The 21,041-nt window shown below is 36.4% G+C and overlaps 1 protein-coding gene across 5 annotated transcripts in view; it reads right to left on the bottom strand.

Annotated features, from left to right (window-relative positions):
- GPR132 (G protein-coupled receptor 132) overlaps positions 1-21,041 on the bottom strand; it is a 921,399-nt gene that overhangs the window by 283,613 nt on the left and 616,745 nt on the right. The gene's annotated exons all lie outside the window — the stretch shown is intronic.

Here is a 21,041-nt window from a genome sequence, read left to right on the forward strand (position 1 = left end):
CACTACGCTATTTAACCACATAAGCATATAGTTTTCTCCAGGTCATCAGTGATGTGATAAGAATTATATTCTTATCTATTCCATTCTTTTTTCAATGACTTTTCATTTCCTTTGCTACAGAAAATGTAAATGTAAACCACAGCATTGTCTGAACAATCTGAAGTCTAAGACAAATCTCTGTTACTTAGGTTATTACAAAAAAAAAAAAACGGAAAAAGTCTTACAAAAATAAAAATCTCAACGGATCATAAAAACAGCAACAGGCGTATATGAGAAATATAACACAGCAAACACAAGGATGAATAAATTATCTAGTGGAGAAATCAATGGATACAAAGAGAGATTCAAAAACACTGCCCTCTTTGTGTTAGCTAGTGTAAACATAGTACATCAGAAATAATCATATTGTGATTTAAACAAAAATATGCAGCAAGCAGAGTATACCATTAAGTCTGTGCACATAAAGAAGTGCAATATGCATTACTGGTGAGGAGGACGGCCAATGGAAGTGTAAAAGTGTAATTGTTACTCAAACATGCCAAAGGCAAGGAAGCATATAAGCACTGCAATACAGTAAGAGGCACTCATCAGCTAGGAAGGGGATATTAATCTTTTTATGACTTCCAGGATATAAGCAACAAGAGCAAAATCACAATGGTTTTGCATGGAATGCACAAATTCTGTAAAAGTGAAACAAAAAAAAAGAAAAACTAGAGAGATCTGAAGCTGCCAAATAAATGAATTGCCTCACACTGCACATGTGCAGAACCCATGTAGGGGGCTTTGTCCCTCACACCACAGTGACGTCTGTATTACAGCTCTATGACTGCATACACATGGGAGAGGGAAAGCTGAAATTCACGGTTTTCCAAGGAAGTGCAAGCTCAGAGTTTTATATAATTTTAGAGAATATGGGGCAAAGTTATCCACATGGAAGGTGCAGGGGCTTGCCTCCTGTAGAAAACATTACATATAATATATACACATATATATATATATATACATACACATACACACACACACACACACACACACACACACACACACACACACACACACACACACAAAATATATATATGTATGGCATCAGTGGCATCATTATGTTTCATCACATGCTCTTTACATTGAACATTTAAGAAGGAAGCTTGCTTTATCAAGCTGTTTCTTCATCTCAGGATGCTACCATTTGCTTTGCAGGATCACTACATAATGGGGAGTGAGCTTTTGCCACTTACCCACTTTTCTGTAATCTCCGATTTGGTATATTTAGTTAACAGCGGGCTGAAGGGGGGCTTGCCTCCCTGCATAAATTTTTTTTCTTTTTTTAATTTATTGAGTGTCGACCATTTATGGTCAATGATATTGTGGGTCAGGGACTTTGTGAAATGTAATTGTATATATTTTACATATATGTATATATGGCTCTAATTTGATATACTGAAAGACCACATTCCCGAATGTTATTTTTGCAAGATGAAAATAACAAAACTTAAAATCACGAACCACAGACATTTGCCCAGGGCAAGTAAACACTTGCCCATTGTGGGGAAATGTACCTTTTCCCCCACTGTAGTGCGATCCCAGAGTTGGTACATATAAGTTAGGGGAGTGGGGGGGGTTGCCCCCACGTAGGTAAGTTTCAGATGGTATGGTGTGTAGTTTTGGGCAAGTGTTTGCTTGCCCTAAGAAAAAGTCCATGGTTTGGAATTAGTTTTGTTATTTTTGTCTCATGAAAATAACATTTGTGATTGTGGTATAAAATGTACACACACGCACACACGCGCGCACACACACACACACACACACACACACACACACACACACACACACACACACACACACACACACACACACACACACACACCTTAGTACACAGACACTGCATAGCCGGTCGATGGTTAGGGTATCTGCCATGAGAAGGAACCCATGAAAAACTGTTTTATGGCAAAACAAAATGATAGAAGTGATAAGTTATCATGAACATTTCAAAGATATGCAGGGGACACTGTAGCAATCTCAACTTCTCATTCTTTATTATTTAGGGTCCCGGAACATTTCCTAAATGAAAAGACCCCACATGAATAGAAATATGTACACATGCTCAGATCAGAAGTGGAGTACACTTCAGTAATTCATGGCTTCTAGAAAGTACTAGGTCTGTTAGGTCTATGTGGTGTATGCTGTAACCAAGCATTTACCATATATATATATATATATATATATATATATATATATATATGCCTTTATAGCAGGCAGCATTTTGCCAAGCAGAATGGAACTTACCATTCCAGTCTTAAACACAAAGTTAAAAGGGTCCAAGTGCCAGGTCACTTTTACCCATAATCATGCTTACAAGGATGTCCACTTGATTTATTACAAGCCTTCTAAGTAAATGTTACAAACATGGGAGAGCACTGTAACTGCCCATGTGATGACCCCCCCCAGTAAGACTGGACCATAAATCGGTCTCATTTGATGGAATTATAAGACCAGATATCCCATCAAGCTCAAAATGCTTAATAATCTTTATAAGACAAATTACCTCCTAACAAACGATGGCATAAGACGTTTCAAAGCCCCCTTGAATGCAGATAACATGGACTCCTACGCAGAGGTGTACACTAATGCCCTGTATAACCTCTTAAGCAGTTGTACAGAATTGGCTGTACCTGACTGGATTAAAACCAGGTATTGGTTCAAAAAACAAACCACCCTAGTATAAACAGGCTAAACAACAACAGAAAGAAGAAAAATGTCTGAGAACAAGAGGGAACTGGCTGAGCCGAGGTAGAAATCACACTGTAGCTTAAACAAACAAATTAAAGACCCTGTCAAGTCCTCCAAAGCTAATTATGAAGCAAATATAGCTTCCCTAGCTACGGATAATCACAAGACATTTTTTAACTTTACTGAAATCTAAAAGGGAATTACCCAGCTAAGTGCTGAACTGGTTGGGGATGGCACCACTCATACTCAACTGAAGGTAATAGTCAACCTGCTAGCTGACAGATTTGGAGAAAACTTCACTCCCCTGACCCCTCCAGTCATTTCCCCAAAATATACATGCCACCATTATTCAGTCTATTATCTCAAGAGAGCAGGTCATCTTGGTGCTCTTCAAGGCCAAAAACATGGGATTAATGGGACAAGACAACATCCCAAGTTGCCTTTTAAACAACTTAAAACATGACCAACTGACCCCACTGGGATCCCTATTTATACCACAGCCTGAGAGCTGGTTATGTTTCAGCAGAATGGAGGACAGCAACATTAATCCCTCTGCACAAAGGGGGAACCATCAACCAACCCTAGGAAATACAGGCCCATAAGCTTGACTGACTTCATCTGCAAGGCCACAGAAAGAATCATTATGGACCTTATTAACAAGGGCACAGGTAATCTACATCTGTATGAGGGAAAAAGACAGTGCATGCCACCTACTTCATCTAGCCAAGGCATTTGACACAATCCCCCACTCAGATATTATAGAGAAACTCTCCCAATTGGGAATTAACCCCTGCATTACCAGATGGGTAGACAATTGGCACACCAACAGGATTCATACTGTCAAAGTGGGTGACTTCACCTCTTGCAAAAGACTAGTCATCAGTGCTGTACTACATGGTCCTGTGCCAGGCCCCTTACTGTTTGAAATTTATTTCTCAGAAGTCCAGGCAAACTTGGATGGTCTGTGGCTGATCATGTTAGCCGATCACTGCAAATTGAGAGCAATCATTGAGCCCCCCAATGATGTTAATATATTGCAGACAGGGTTAACGCAGACAAATGTTTGGTGCCAAAGACACAGATTAAAGCTAAATGCAAAAACTGCATTATTATTCTCTTTGGGAAAGCTACCATCCCTACTAATTATATTATAGACAGAATCTCCTAAGTGTAGACTCAGTGGTACGTGATCTGGGTACTCTGGTTGATAACCATTTTCGAACTTTGACCACCATGTATCCACAGTAGTAAGGAAATCCACCATGTATCCACAGTAGTAAGGAAATCCTTCTATGTGGCACATGTCATAAGTAAAGGTATCGCATCTAGCTCTAAGGAACTCATCCTTCATCTGAACAATAACTGAGTACAATGCTCCCTTTTGCATGCACCTCACCAGACACCTGTAACAAATGAAGAGACCACAGAGGTTTCTCACCAAGAAATTACATGGTACACAAAACAAGTCTTAAGCAGAAAGACTGAAAGGCCTGTCACTGTATTTTGTCCCCTACAGGTTACTAAGGGGTGACCTGTGCCTGGCTTACATAGCACTCTCTGACCTGGCTCTAATGGAAATGCTACAGATTTGTAAATCAAACTGCAGGAGGGTCACTCACTCCAGGGATCTTAACCTAGCCTCTGACATGAACAGATCATGCCAGAGAGAGAGAGATAAATCTCCCAGAGACTGCCACTTTTCTGAATTAAGCTTCCAGTTCACATGAAACATAAGCCCTCCCTGACCCTCTTAAATGCAGCTTAGATCAATGGATCAGTGCCTGCAAATTCACTCCTGGGGTGGTGCCCATGTCCCTCCTGGACAGAGGAAATCAGTATCAACTACCATAGACCCTTACCTCTGTGAACTTTACTCACCTAACCACTGACAATTGGGGCAACTCTGGATAAATATGGCCAGGCTTGTCAGGTCTCTAGAGCCATTAGCCTACTGACCTCCTATGAACCTATTAAATATAAAGTGCTGCAGCTTTAATTCCATATTAAGTATATATGAACCACAGAAAAAGGGAATGTATGCAAAAACTGAAGCTGATGGTTGTGTAGTCAGCTTAAAGAAATCTACTATTAACGAATGTTGGAAAACACTTTTACTTGCATGAGACAACCTAACAGACACATGATACTAATGATACTGTATATGTTGGAATAACAGTTCTGATTTTGAAGAATTTACTGGATGTTGCATTTGAAAGTTAAAGTGTTTTGGTTCACTTGCTTTGAATGTTCAGAAATATATACATTTTTTAAACACTAACAACTGATGGTGATGTACAAATTTTACTAATATTGGCTGTATCAATAAAGTGGCACAATCAACTACAATGATATAGCCATCACAGCATCCAGTAGCAATGATGTATAGGCCTACATGAATCATGTTATCATCTAGTGAATATAAAAGTCGCACAAGTTCATATTGGGCACATTTTATTTATTTTACATTTTTTTTATTTTTATTTTTTACATTTGCTTACCAGGAAAGGCCGAATGGACACAGGTCCTTTTTCAGTGGAGGCCCTGGGAGAAAAGCTCCAGTTATAAATATAATATTAACATATACTAGTATTCATATTGTAACAGTTACAGACATTTCAACAATTTAACGAACACACAGAATAGTATGTTGATGGTAAATAATACAAAAAATGAGACATAAATAGTAGAAATAACTGACTGGGTAAAAACATGTACAGATGTTGTCACTGTCCAATTAAAAACTACACAAACACCCACAGACTTTTGACAACCTTTATTGTAATGAATGATAAGATAGTAACATGAAAACTTATTGAAACAATCAAATTAAACTCACTGCAACAAAATAACATAAATAAACATAAGGGCAGCGTATCCGCTCACCCTTGGATAAGCAGTGTCCCCCAGTTGCTCACTTATCATTGTAATAACAAGGCAGTGTCCCCACTCACCTTAGCATATCACCAATCCAATCCTTTCTCTCCAAGTCTTCCACCATCAAAATTTACCACCTCCAATTCCAATTATCCTCCTGAGAGGGAACAGAAGAAAGGCAAGCCAGTCCCTCTTCTCCGCCCACCAGCCCAAAAGGGCTGTTCCCCTTTCACATAATACCCCTTTTTACTAGATTCTCCACCATTAACCCCAAATTAAGGTTAAACAAATCTAGATCAAATTCATTGAGGAGAACCCCATCCATCCAATACCACATGGGATCCCTGTCTTCAAACTCCATGTGCCGTATAGTATGCACCCCCACTTCTTTCAAATATTTTGCCAACATAAAGTTAACATACTTCCTAGCCCTCTCCACCTCATTATTTGCCTCCCTCCAATACAACCTGGGAATAATCTCAAACCACAGCAAAACCACTGATGGATAAAGCCTTCTCAATGCTAAAACATCCTTACAAATTTGATAAATCGATCAGAATTCTGTCCAAACCATTCACCCCTAAATGAATCACCAAAATATGCAGCAATCCCCACTGACTCTGCAACATGATAAATACCTGCAATATCCGGCTCCACATCAACCATCTAACATCATGCCAGGTGACTTTCAGACCAGACCACTCCAAACCCAAGTTCATTCCATTGCTGCATGCTTAGCTGCCCAATATATGAAAGAATGACCCAAGATGAAGACCCTTCTTTCACCTAAAAGAGGAGAAAAAAAATTAAACCAAAACGTCTCACCAAACTACTTAATTATAAGATAAAAAGGCATTGGAAGACCACTGTCCCACCCTCTTGATAACTTCAATCAAACTTCCTCCCTTTGCTAAATCTGACACCCTACCCATCCTGAAAGAATGGGAAAGAAAACTTATCCCCCTCTAGATCAACACTACTAAGAGCCCTTCTCATAATCAAGTTGAATTGCTCACCCGTCAACGCCCTACCACCTACTGATGTGAAAACTAACCCTTAAGCTCTACTTCCTTTTGCCACCCACAATCTCCTTCCTCACACCACAGAACATCTTCAACTTGACTCAACATTTTCCAAGACTATCGGCGTCCCCTTCCCTTCCTGATCTGTCTTTGAAGATCTCAGCCTAATATGCACTGCCCCAGGCAATATAAGCACATCATCCCACACCCAAGAACCCAACAACTCAGACACAGAAATGCCCTACAATACATCAACACGCTTACTGTACTCCACACCACATAATCATCCATACATCCACATACTCTACCTAAGCCCCTAAGCAACATTCTTACGATCCCCTTAGTCAAAGGCCATCTCCTATATGTAGCAGGACCTTTCACTTTACCCCACCCTTTCACTATTCACCACATCCTTTCACTATTCACCCCACCAGCCATGACCTAGTCCATTCCTCTAACCTGGCCAACCAAGCAAACGCCTCAATAGCTGCTAATGCCACCCTCACCGTTTGAACCGCCTTACCCTGCTTCTGCAAACTGGCTAAATAACGCAACAACAAACTCTCCAACCACTCATACTCCTGATCTGGTAACTGCCTCAAAAAGTGTCAAAATCACACAATGCCCTACAGTAAGCTCTCCTTGTAGATACTGTCCATGACTGTTGCACCAACCTGCAGATTATTACTGGCCAATCTGCCAAACTTTGTCTGGAATGACTGAGGGATGCAATGCTGTTGTTGGAGCCACCTGCCGAAATCTGCAAAGCTGAAAATGAGACAAACTGTCAGTTATCTCATTCTTAACCCCAGCCACATGTAACTCTATAAATGAAAAGTTAATCAATAAACTTTGCAACACAAGTTTACGAACAACCAATAACAAAAGAGGGGATTTAGACATCTTAGCCTGCAACACTCTCACCACCGCAATATTATCTGAATTAAACACCACTCTCCTTCTCTCAATTGCTCCTGCCATACCACAGAAGCCACCCAAATCAGCATCATCTCCAAAAAGACAATATCCTGCTTCCAATCTTTGGGCCAATGAGCAGGCCATAGCACCGAAAACCAAAGTAAGCTCCCATGGCCAAACCCCCAGCTGCATCTGCAAACAATTGCAGATCCCCTTGTCCAACCCAATCCAACTGCCAAAATGAGATCCCATTAAACTGATGTAAAAACTTCATCCACACAGCTAAATCCACCCATGCTAACTTACTGACCCTTACTCTGTGCTGCTTCCTCTTCCTCCCTTTTAAAAGAAAACCCACCGACCGATAAAACATACATTCCGGATGTACAGCCCTGCAAGCAAAGTTCATCAAGCCCAACAATTCCATCACATCCCTCACATGAACTTTACTCATGGACCTCACCCAGGAGACTTTCTCCTACAGTCGAACCACCTTATCCTCCAGCAAACGAAACAGAGCCCATGTAGCATCCACTGTCAAACCCAACAAATTCAGCACCTTCGCGGGCCTTCCAATTTATGCTTAGCCAGTGGTACTCCCAAGGTCCCGCACATCCTCACAAACTCCTGCATTGCCACCTGGGCCCCTTCTCTTCCTTCACCCACCAACAAAAAGTCATCTAGAGAGTGAACTGCCTGCTGCCTATCAACCCTACGTTGCCATATCCAATGCAGTGCTGTGGTAAACTTCTCAAAAGTAGAACACGCCACTGCACACCCCAAAGGCATGGCAGTGTCAAAATAAAAAGTATCACTCACCACCATGCCCAATAATGGCCAATCCTCCTCCTGCACTAGCAACAGATGAAAATCTGACTCAATATCTACTTTAACCAGCCAGGGATCTTCAAAACTCCTAATGATGTGGACCACATCATCCAAGGATGCATACGTTACTTTAACCTTTATTTTATTTATTTATTATTTTATTTTACATTTGTTGACCGGGCTAGTCCAACTGGATATATGTCCATTTTCAGTAGAGGCCTGGGGAGAAAAGCTTCAAGCACAGGCAGTGACATAACATACAATTATATTTAGTAGTAACATGATTTGCAGTACATTATTTAGATTGTACATAAAAAACTTATACAGGGTTATACATAAAAAACTTACACAGAGTCCTTTAGTAAAGCATAAGCTAAGATCTAATACAGAAAACAAACATAATATAAAAGTACTCCCCACCCCGGGATGAAATCATTAACAGACTTGCCTTCAGGGTATGACAAATGATGAATTAAATGAAACTCACCCAGCTTTTTCTTGGGAACCAATCCTAGCTGTGACACTTTAAATTCAAGAAAAGGTGGCCAATCAAAAGGACCCAACAATCCCAGCTCAAAAGCCCTTAAGACCCACCCATCAATCCGACCTCACTTCCTCCCTCGTTTTCCCACTTGCTTAACCTGTTCCTATCTGCTCCCTACCCACACACTTAACCCATCCTGCCTACCTCCCTACATCCTAACCTCTACCTCCCCCACCACACACTAAAGCTGTCCAGTGACAACTTCATCTGTTCCCAAACTTCATTTGCTACCAGAGTGCTTGAAATGAAAAAGAGGGTTATAAACTTAAACAGATGAGGTTGTTACATTCTATTGTTAAATAAAGAGGGTATAAGATTGCATGGAAATTAGGAAGGCCTAACCAAGGGAGTAACAAGAACATAGCCAGGTGTCCACTACATGTGATTTGAGGAGCTTTTTGAATTGTAAGACAATTACACATGGTTAATGTAAATCATCTAAGTAGTATACACAATGCCCAGATATGGTATGGTTGTACCATTAAAAAGAAATTCTACAATTAAACCATACAAAATGGGAGACAACTAAGAGATGCAGCATAATTCCTACAACCACAGCTACAGAAGCGAATCCACAGCTTCGGCACAGATGTGGAAGCAGGATAGAATCAGCCACACTACTGGATGGGAAACATAACCGCATATGCGTTTGCAATACCAGAACGGGGGTTTCCAGGACACAGTTCAATCATATGGATCATGCAGTATGTCATAGTGCATGCGGTGACTGTCATGTGGAATGATGTATCACATTAAATTATATAATGTGGTAATTGTAGCATCATCTAAAAGGGTACAACCACAACAGGAAGAAATCCAGTGGGACAACAAACACCAGCTCATAGCTCACAGACATCCCAATGCACATCATAGACCAAGTCTAGCAAACCGACACACTCATGAAACAAGAGTTCACATCAGGTAAATGTGGCACATGCGTGTGTGTGATTTTCATTTAGATCATCAAAGCTTCATTGATCAAGACATGAAATATCAACACTGACTGATCAAGCCTGACTAATCAAAAGCAGAGTTTCAGACTAGCTATTTTTTCAGACCCATGGTAAAGTCGATCCAAGATGTGAATGTAAGAGTGTGATACCTGCTCCCCCGCAGGACACATGTTAAAGCCCATCGCAGAGATACGACAGGTTGCTTTTCATTCTTTTTACTTCGATATTTTGCAGTTCAACAAACTGCAATTCAAAACTGTGATACACACTCATAGCATACATGCATGGACTTGCCAGCCCACACACATACATTTACACTCTGTCAACCAAGTAGTTGGGAATTTTGACAATGTTTTCAGTCACAAGAGTCATTTGGTAGCAACAACTACATAGAAGCAAAAGCTTAATGTATCACAACTAGTGATGCATACAATTAAAATGCAAAAAGTAGGCAACATGCTGTTACATAAAAATGGCACTGCTGTATAAAATCTATACTTGAAAGTAAAGAAGTTATGATTTAAAGATTCTAACTATTATAAAGAAATTTATATCTGTACATACAAAGAGTGTGGGCTGGTTAAACACTGTAGAAACAGAAAGTATCATCTTGGAAGGATTATTCTGGTATGAATCCTTTTGTGTGTAAATATAGTTGTTATTCTACATGAATAAATGTATGAATATGAGGATAACTGGGATACATGTGGATTGAAAGTGTAAAAGAAATAAAAGGAAACTGATGTTTGCTGTTTTGGAAGCATTTGTTTTTCATACTTTTTTTTTTTTTTTTTTAATATTTTTATTCATTTCCAAAAACAAGAAAACATGAATGCAGGTTATTTATGACAATGAAGCATTTACAAATTATTTAAAAAGGTAGGCTAAAACCTCTAAACAGATATCAAACATTAAAACCAAAATAAAGTATTTACAAGGGTGTCTATTGTTGACATATAATTGACTTTCTATACAATTGTTTCCTGATTATAATCTGCTGCAGTCATTATTCTCCAGTATTTCAGTTACTTTTTGCCATGCTACATTATAATGATGTAGTTCTTTCAGTTCTTCCTTTAATAGTGTTAATTTCCAATTGCGATACTGCTGACACCATATTCATGAATTGCTTAAAAGTTGGAGAAGCTTTGGATTTCCAGTTTGATGTAATGTTCTTCCTTGCAATAGCTAGGAGAGTCCATAAGATTACATATTTTGTTCTTGGCACACAGTCGGGTACAGGTGCATTAAACAAAATAATAGATTTGGAAATCTGGAATTTATCATTGAATAGCATTTGCAGAAAATAATTTATTTTATCCCAATATGGTTTAATCAAATGGCATTCATAGAACATATGTTGCCAGTCTGCTTTTATTGATAAATCACATTTCCAGCAGCCGATATTTTTCTTAAACATAAGTTCCATTTTATGAGGGGTTACATAAGATCTGTGTATGAATTGCCATGTAAAAAGTCTCCAATGTAATGAAAGTGATGTCTGCTTTGGAGAGAGAAGAATTAGTTTTTTATCTCTGTCATCTGGCACATGTCCATTAACTGATCTATAATAATTCCATATTTTGTCTGTTTGTTCTATAAATAGATGATAAGTATCCCTTTCCAGTAATGGGTTGATTCGTTAGTAATATATGTTCTATAAGGTTAGGAACATTTTGTCTTATTGATGGTTGCATTGTTTCTTGTTTGCTTAATATATACTGTCTTAATTCTTGTACATGTAACCACAAGCTATCGTCCATATTTAATTTCTGTTTAATCTGGTCTATTGTCAGAGGTTTTCCAGAGTTTAGCAATTGATGCCAATATATTAATCCCTTATAAAAGAAATGACCATGCTTTAATGTCAGCATTGCTATTAATAAGATTTTGGAAAATTTTTAATATATAAGTAATGTATTTGGAACTTATATTTTTATTCTTATGTATCATCATATATTCCTTCATCAGCCATAGAAAATTGTTTGGTATGAAATCTGTATACTTATTTGCTACTACAAATCCTGATTTTAACCAGATTCTCTCATGAACTAGCTTCCATTTTGATGTATATTTTGTATTTAGCCATAATGATATTTTTTTAATAATGGATGAATGCAAATATATTTCTATGTCTGGTAAACCTATGCCACCTATATCCCAATCATCTAGATGATACTTCATAGCTATCCTTGGTTTTTTTGGATACCATAGGAATCTTACCGTTAAATCATTTAATTGTTTTAGGTGCGATTTAGCTGGTGGCAAAGAACAAGCTTGTATGACAAAGAATTTTTGGAAATATGATAATTTTAATTATATAAAGCCTTTCTTCCACTGAAAAGAAGAATTTATTCCATCTTTGTATTAGATTTTTAATATTATTTAAGGTCTCTTTATAATTTGTTTCAATTGTAGTATCTAGGTTGTTAGTTATTATAATTCCCAAGTATTTAATTATATTATCGGTAGAGATATATTTATGGTATTTTTTATTTAGATCTTTTTTATTAGTATTTATAAGCAATACATTTGTTTTGTTCTCATTAAATTTAAGACTTGAAAAGTTTTGAAAGTTTTGAATTGAGTCCCATAATGCTTTTAAACTGCTATTATTATTTTTTAAGGTAATTAAAATATCATCAGCAAAAAGTTGAATTTTAAGCTCTAGGCTTTTGTCTAGTTGTATTCATTCAATATTTTTATCCATACATATATTATTTGCTAAGGGTTCAATGACTAGCGCAAACAATAACGGAAAAAGAGGGCAGCCTTGTTTTGTGCCCTTAGTTATTTTAAAAGATTTAGACAGACAAGATCCCAGTTTTATATAAGCCAATGATTTTTCATATAATGATTTTATTAACAAAGTGAAGTTGTTTGAGAAGCCATATTCTTCTAAAACTAACCACAGATAATCCCAGTTCACTGAATCAAATGCACTATTTATGTCTAAGCTAATAACATTCATTTTGTTTTTTGTGACATTTATATAATCAATTAAGGAAATAATTTTTTTAATGTTGTCATAAGTGTTCCTATCTTTTATAAAACCTGTTTGATCCTCCTCTATCAAAAGTGGTAGTAATTGTTTTATTCGAGCAGCATGTATTGCCATAAAAATTTTATAATCTATATTATAGTTTCATAGTATAGTACTAGGCTATCTGCCCTGGGGCATTTGTAAGCCTAGCCATAGTGATGTGGCTTTTGCCACCCCATGAAGTGGTACAAAAATGTACAGAATAAATCTAGAATACTGTGCCTCTGTCTAGTAGTGACACAGTGAAGGTCCCCTTATATAATAGAATTAGTTTACTGTGCCCCTGTCTAGCAGTGACACAGATGTGACCCCTGGGGTAAACTTACGATCTCCCATCCACTCATCAAAATTTCTCTTGAAGAGAGTCAGAGAGGGGCTCTGCCTAATACGAACTGGGATCCTGTTCCAAAGCATGGGAAGCCTCTGGGTTATGAATCTATCCCTCCAGCATGTCCTATTCATACTTGTGCCGAGGTTTAAGTCTTTAGCTCTCATGGTCCTGATGGATTTGGATTTTTTGAGGTGGAGCATGTCCACCAGATCCTGATTGGACATGGCCTTGTACGTCAGGCAGAGATCACCTCTGAGCAGGCGGTATGCTACTGAATAGAGCTGAAGTTTCTTTAGTCTGGCAGATTAAGACATATGTTGGAGACCCTTGATCCTTTTGGTGAGGTACTTTTGTGGTCTCTCCAGCTGTTGCAAGTGCCGGGTGAGGTACATACCAAATGGGGCATTGTACTCAATCATGGGTCTGATGAGGGAGGAATATAGGGGTACAATGACATCCTTGGATCTGGATGTGAAACCCTTCATGATGAGGTGTGCAAAAGAAGTGAAATGGGTCTGTATGATGAACATTCACTGGGATCTTTATTTTGTTTCAGAATTGGTGATATTAATGTGTACTTCCAAGAAGGAGGAATGTCTTTACCATTTTTAACTGATGTAAAGACATTCAATAACAACAGCAAAGCCTCATTTGATAGTAATTTAAACATTTCTGGGGTGATATTATCTATACCTGGAGCTTTGTTTAATTTTAGCTTATTTACTTCAGCTTTAAGTTCTGTCATTGTTATTTGTTTATCTATTAGTTGTACCTGCTCCTGTAATAACCTAACTTTAACATTGTTTTTGAGAAAAGCTTTCAATACTGAATGTGTTTCTGTTTTCTCATTTTGATTATTAAGTTTATGAAAAAATAGCCTAAAAGCTTCTAGTATTCCTTCTAAATCAGATACTTTCTTTTTGGTTTCTATATTATGTATTTCCTTGATGTGATTTGTTTTAATAATCTTTTTAGTCCTATTTGCTATTCTTCGTTGTTTTTTAGGGTTCATTGAATAGTAACATAGTTTAATTTTTTCTAAGTTGATCATTGTTTTGTGGTGTAGCGTGTCTGAGTATTTTTTATTAGTATCTTCTAGTTCTTTTATTAAGTTGGTGTTTCCACTTTGAATATCAAGCTTTACATTATCTACTTTTGACTGTAATTCCATTAATTCCTTATTCCACTGTTTTTATTTTTATACCATCCCACCGCTCTTCCATATAGGTATGCTTTCAATGCATCTCATATATATATTTAAGATACATCTTTTGTAAGATTGATATCTAGGAATGTTTGTGTCTCTTTAATATAACATTCCTTAAAATCTTTGAGATTTGTTATGTAAGATGGTATTCTTGTTACTGATATCCTTCTCTTGAAACATAAGTCTATCTCAAACGTTATGGTGTTATGGTCCGAAAATGGGCATGGAATTGTCTTGACTTTATTTAATTTAGAGGTTAAATCCTTTGTTATGTACACTCTATCTATTCTAGAGTATGTATTATATCTATGGGAAAAATGTGTAAAGAACAGTGAATCTGGGATAGCATACTCATTTATGTCAACTATATTAAAAGTTTCAACAAACTCAGATAACAACTTTGTTAAAGGTGATCTCTTACGTGTAGTTTTAGTATTTGTGTCAGTTTCTTTTATAATGCAATTGAAATCTCCAGCTATGATTAAATTGCCTTTGGTATATTGTACAATGTCTTCTAAGTGTTGTTTGGCCACTCTAACACCTAGTCCTGGTATCCAATAAATATTCACTAATGTATATATCATTTCATTGATAGATATTGTCACTAGACAAAACATTCCTGAGTTGTCATGGAACGTGTTTATGATTTTAGGCATTAAAGTAGTGTTTTTCCACAAAATTGCTACTCCCCTTCACTTCTGATTATAGGTGGAACTTGCTAGTATTGTATAATTTTTATTGTTTATTTTATTTATGTCTTCCTGTGTAAGGTGTGTTTCCTGTACAAATACTAGTTGCGCTTCACATAGCTTTAAATATCTATAAAGACTTCCCCTTCTGCAGCTATTATTTAAACCATTTACATTAAGAGATATACATTTTGCAATTGGATTTATATTAGCTTTGCTTTTATCCATATTCATATACTCGTAACAATGTGTAGATGTGTGTACATGAAGAGAATGACTTGTTCTTTCTTCTTCCAACAGTATTACAATAGATTATAGACACCCAATAAAAGTAAATTACAAGATCATAACTGAGAACAATACAAGATAAACAACCACCAAACCCCTCCATGAGAAAAAACATCTCATCCTTGAATGATCTAATCATTCAAGCGATCTAAGTCTGCATTTCAGCATCCTCCCCTGGCCCCGGCCCCGCCATATGGTAGTTTTATAATGAAAAGTATCTTGTATAGCTTTTAAGTATACCTGTATCTGTCTTTACAGATTACTTAAATACAGTCTATCTATTTTTAATATTTTATAAAACACTAAGGCAACACAACTATACATAGATTTAATACTTAACTATTTGGTTTTGTTTAAATTGTAAAGGAAAATCTTTTATTTTAATATATCTTTTGTGTAGCAATAACGGTTATGCATCTTAAAAACAATATGCTTGCTGTCTATCTCCCTTATAGTGTGAGTGGCATTCATAGGTATCAAATTTATTGTAATGGTCTACCTATATATACGTATACATACATACACATATGTATATATATATATATATATATATATATATATATATATATATATATATATATATATATATACACACACACACATACATACATACACACATATATGCATACATACATAAAAAAAATGTTAAGCATTATATGCATCAGTTAACCATGCCACAAGTTGATTAAATCAGAAAGTATCCATAACAATGAATATAAAGTTACATTTGTATTGTCATTTATCAGTAATCTTATAGTTATCTTTTAATTCAAAAAGTCATATTTTAGTGGTATGAATACTACTAATTTGTTTTTGGCATTGGTATTATATAGTTTAAGACTATATTTCTTAGCAATTCCTATATAATTATTAGTGCCACTGGCATATTTCATCGCTAGTGTACCACATATGTCATATGTCAAATAGCAACTCATACTCCTTATGATATTACAGGATTTATCTGCAGTGTTAGAACTGTAAGGTTGGAAAATATGAGAAGCAAAGTAGGCTTTAAATATGCTATAACACAATTGTTTGGTACTTATTACTGTCAACTCTTCTACATACACAGGAAAAGATAACCTTATATGACCATCAACCATTTTCCTTAATTTTTCTCTTCATCCTTCTATTCTCTGTTTTTAATAAATATTTGTTTCTATTGTGGCTTCTTTGAATTTAGTGAGGGTACTCCATATCATATTATAGATAATATACAACGTTCAAACAGAGAACATGCCCAATCTAGAGACATATTCTCAACCCAAGTGGTCCACACCATATATTTATAACACTGCAGTCAGAAATATACTAATGAATATGCAGTAACTAGCAGCTTTGCAGCATGTGTGTGTCTCTAACAAGTACATACCTATAGGATATTAAAAAGAATAGATAGCACACTCTTGTTACATAATTAACAAATGCACACAGCCTGGTATTTACTTTCATAGACAGAAATTAGACCTGTTACTTATATGCATATCAGGTACTAACAGCAATATGTTAGTAAATGCCTATGCTATTCAAATCATATTTTAATGCTGATTGATATGAGATGTAGCTGACAATGGCTTTAGCGTTTGTGATGTTATATAATATATATTCAGTATTATAAGTAAAAGTATGTTGCATGTCTATTTGCAATCTAAGCTTCAAGGCTGATCAATTTAGACATACAAGACAATCTCTTTAGCCTTGGTTATATAATGGGAGTTACTGTCTCTCTACACAACCATTCATTTTCAGTGAGGATGTTCAATATTAATATAACTTGCCTTTAATAAAAGCAGACTTATAATTCAGCAGTTCTTTCCTATATATATATATATATATATATATATATATATATATATATATATAAAACAATATCATAAGCAAGTCTGAGATTTTTTCTTGCTCATTACTGCTTAATGGTTGTGCTACTTGAACAACTTAATATTTACAGAGTATCTTGATGATTAAACAGCAACTCATTTTTATCCTTAAAATGCCTAATAACACATAGCTACATTCATGAACCTTAACTGACTTACTATCCTTAAGGTTGAGTACACTAGCTGCAGTGTGTTTACAAATATGTTATATAGTTCCAGTCAAGAACTTAATTTTATAAAAATTTAATATATTTAAGTTAAATTATAGTAATTTACGTGGGTGATCTTATCAGAAAAGATTACAGTAAAGTCTGTATGTGTTAACTATTCATACAGTTTCTTCCAAGTGATATACTTCTTTTTAAGCTTTGTGTGCTGTTTATGTGTACAATTCAAAATGAATAACGACCAGACGATGAAAGAGGAGATACAGTCTTTATTAAATGCTATACAAGACTTGTCAGTGAAATTTGACAAAATGAATACCAAACTGGACACTTTTGAGGAGAGATCTACAAAACAAATACAGCAACTACAAGAAATAATGATGCAACAGAAGTCTCAAATAGCTGACATAGAGAGATCCTTAAATGATACTGAGGGCAGACTCTCAGAACAAGATCTTCAGCTACATTTTTTATCACAACAAAATGCTTCATTACAAAATAAAATAGAGGATCTAGAGAACAGGTTCAGGCGAAATAACCTTCGCATCTATGGGATACCAGAGAAAACAGAGGGAGATAACATGGTGACTTTCCTTACTACCTGGTTACCAGAAGTTTTAAAAGTTTTAAAATTGCCTGAAGCTCTTTCTTATGGAATTGAAAGAGCCCACAGTTCCTTAAGAGCTGCTTCATCAACCATCAAATCAAAAAATCACCCGAGATCAATAATAGTAAAGTTTTTTTCACTACAGGACAAGGAACTTATTTTAAAAACAGCATGGTCAACTTCTCCAGTTAAATACAAAGACAACATAATTAGATTTGATAATGATTATTCTGCTGGAGTTATAACTGCAAGAAAAGAATGTCTCCCTCTGATAAAGGAATTGAAAAAAAGACAACTTAAAGTCCACTTGCTGTTCCTTGCAAGAATAAAAATAATTTTTACTGAAGGTCCTAAAACTTTTGACACTCTGCAAGCAAAAGTTTCTTATCTTTCAGCTAAAAAAACCTTGGAATAATGTGGAAGAAATGGATTTCTCCCAATTTGGGGTTAAGCGTCACTTAGAAAAAATGAATGGAGCACTGCTGACAAGAAGAAGAAACGATAAAAGACATATGAAAAACACAAACATTCTTGTCTTCTATTTGCTCTGTAAGGCAAAAAAGTTCTTTGAAAGCATTCATGTTTTTCATACTTTTGAAGATCATTTCTATTTTTTGGGTGTTAAAAGGGTGACATTCATTAGACTAAGTGCACAACTGATCAAGGTGCTTTGTCAGTGCTACAGCTGCTTGGGTTAGAGCAGCAGAATCATGGTTCAGGAGTGATATGGAGTTTGCCCTTTTCCCCATTATTGTGCAGTCCCATGGCTAGTATGTTTTTAGATTCATGGATATGTTTCCGGGGGGGGGGGTAACACACTGTTATTCTGTATGCAACTGGAGAACAAAATTGAATGACAAAAACATGTAATTTCTTTTTTTCAGTTTGATCTCTCAGAGACATCAGAAATTGTAAAATAGAGAGTCCTTTAGCTAAACATTTTTGTGAACATCATAATGGACAATATCACACATTGCAAGCTACTATTTTGCAACAAGTGGCTGCTGATGAACTTGATACAAATGTTGTTGTAAAATTACTTTTAAAATAGAAACTGTTTTTATTTTAAAATATGGTACTTTGTTACCCAGAGGTCTTAATACAGATTGCGGTTGGAGAAGTGTGATGTAAAGTGAATTTTATTGGTTGATTGATAAATTGTTTTATTGACTTGTGGATTGTTGGGACTATAAAAGATGTATGGGGTGTGTTTGGTGTTACTCCTTGAAGGCTTACTGTAGCCGAGGCGCTAGAGTGTATCGAATAAACCATTGGATTTTATTGTTTTTTGTTGTTGCTTGGTGAATTCAGTGCTATTTTGTTGTTTTCTTTTAAGGCAAAGGTTTTAACCTGCTGTAAACTTAAAACTGGCATATATGCTCCTCTTACAAGTGAAAACTGTCTGTTACCTGAAGGACTGGAAATCTGTCAAACATGTTAGGTAACTGAAAAGCGAGTTCCATGTAGCTGAAACAATCTTTCAAAAGGATATTTCACTCAGGGGCTGAAGCAGCAATAGTTGACAATAAATATACAGGGACCATGCAGTTGATAAATTTAGTGTTTTGTTAAAAGCAGCGATTGGATGTTGTATTACAGTGGATCTCTGTTTAGTCGAGTCTGTGCAGTTTGTATAATGACCTGGTGCTAGTGTGTGTTTGGGGGGGGGGGGGATTAGTGAAGCTTCCTATCCTCATTGTTTTGCAATGTAAGAAAAAAAAAAAAAAAATATATATATATATATATATATATATATATATATATATATATATACACACACACACACACACACACACACACACACACACACACACACACACACACACACACACATAAAATTGTATAGTTGTCTTGTCCCCCACAAAAGCAGTGTTTTCATATTGTCTTACTTTCCCCAGTACTGCTACATTGTGTTAGCAGGACAGCATGACAGTGAAGGTATAGAATTTTCCTTTACTAGCCTGACATCTTAATCTACTTAAAGACTTAGGGTGAGGGAATGCTTGCTCCTTCAAAACCACTACTTCTGAACTGAATTCATTTACGCCTTTCTGGAGATTTGCAAGTTTGATCATTTAGTGCTGCTGGAATGGGTTATAGGCACTCTTTCTTAGATTATAGGCCTGACACCTGTAGACATACACACATTTTGTGTATGTTTACATTACTATGTGTGTACGTAAGAAGTACTCCTACCAGACATGCAAATTATACCAGTGGCATACAAATATGCACAATGCAACTGTGTGTGTCTGCCATCAATCAACCCATAGACAGTATTATTGCTTTATAGCAGGCTGATGTATTTTTGTACAAAAGCATCAGCAACTGTGGAACCTCAACCAGCAAAATGACAGTTCATCACTGTAACCCATGCAAGCAGAGGATGGCAGCAGGATGCAAATGTTCGCATCTTTACAGGCCACATTTTGTGGATGTGTTAGTACTTCCTCCAGACCTCCACAGAATGACTGCTGCTATATGGACTGAAAGACAGAGGATATCATGAGGGGTTCAGCTATAGGATATGCCTCAACAGAACTAAAGGCTATGTGTTGAATGTCATCAGTATTAGTATCAAAGTGTGCCTGCATCCAAGGATTGCACAGAAGACCAAGGTAGTGAAGACGTTCACTGGAGTTATTTGGGGTCCAAGCTTCACATAATCCCTGTGATGCAAGAATAAAAGTAAAACTCTCACTCAAATCCAAAGTAAAACAACATGTTACTGTTGATCCACTGTGGAAACGGTGTTCTGATGAGTGTATTTGTACAGAAGCAAAAGGAATGCAGTTCATGACACAAATGCATACTATTGGCTAAGAGCTTACAAGTGCATCATATGGTTCTGTACAAAATGCACTAAGCAAAGTCATAGCTTTCCTTCACCCTCCGGCACCACCTTAATAATATATGGCAACACTAACCTTGCACCTTAACTTTTAATAACCCTTTCTGTGACAGTA

Source organism: Protopterus annectens, chromosome 6.part0 (assembly GCF_019279795.1).
Source record: "Protopterus annectens isolate FY-2018-M chromosome 6.part0, PAN1.0, whole genome shotgun sequence".
NCBI lineage: Eukaryota > Metazoa > Chordata > Ceratodontiformes > Protopteridae > Protopterus > Protopterus annectens.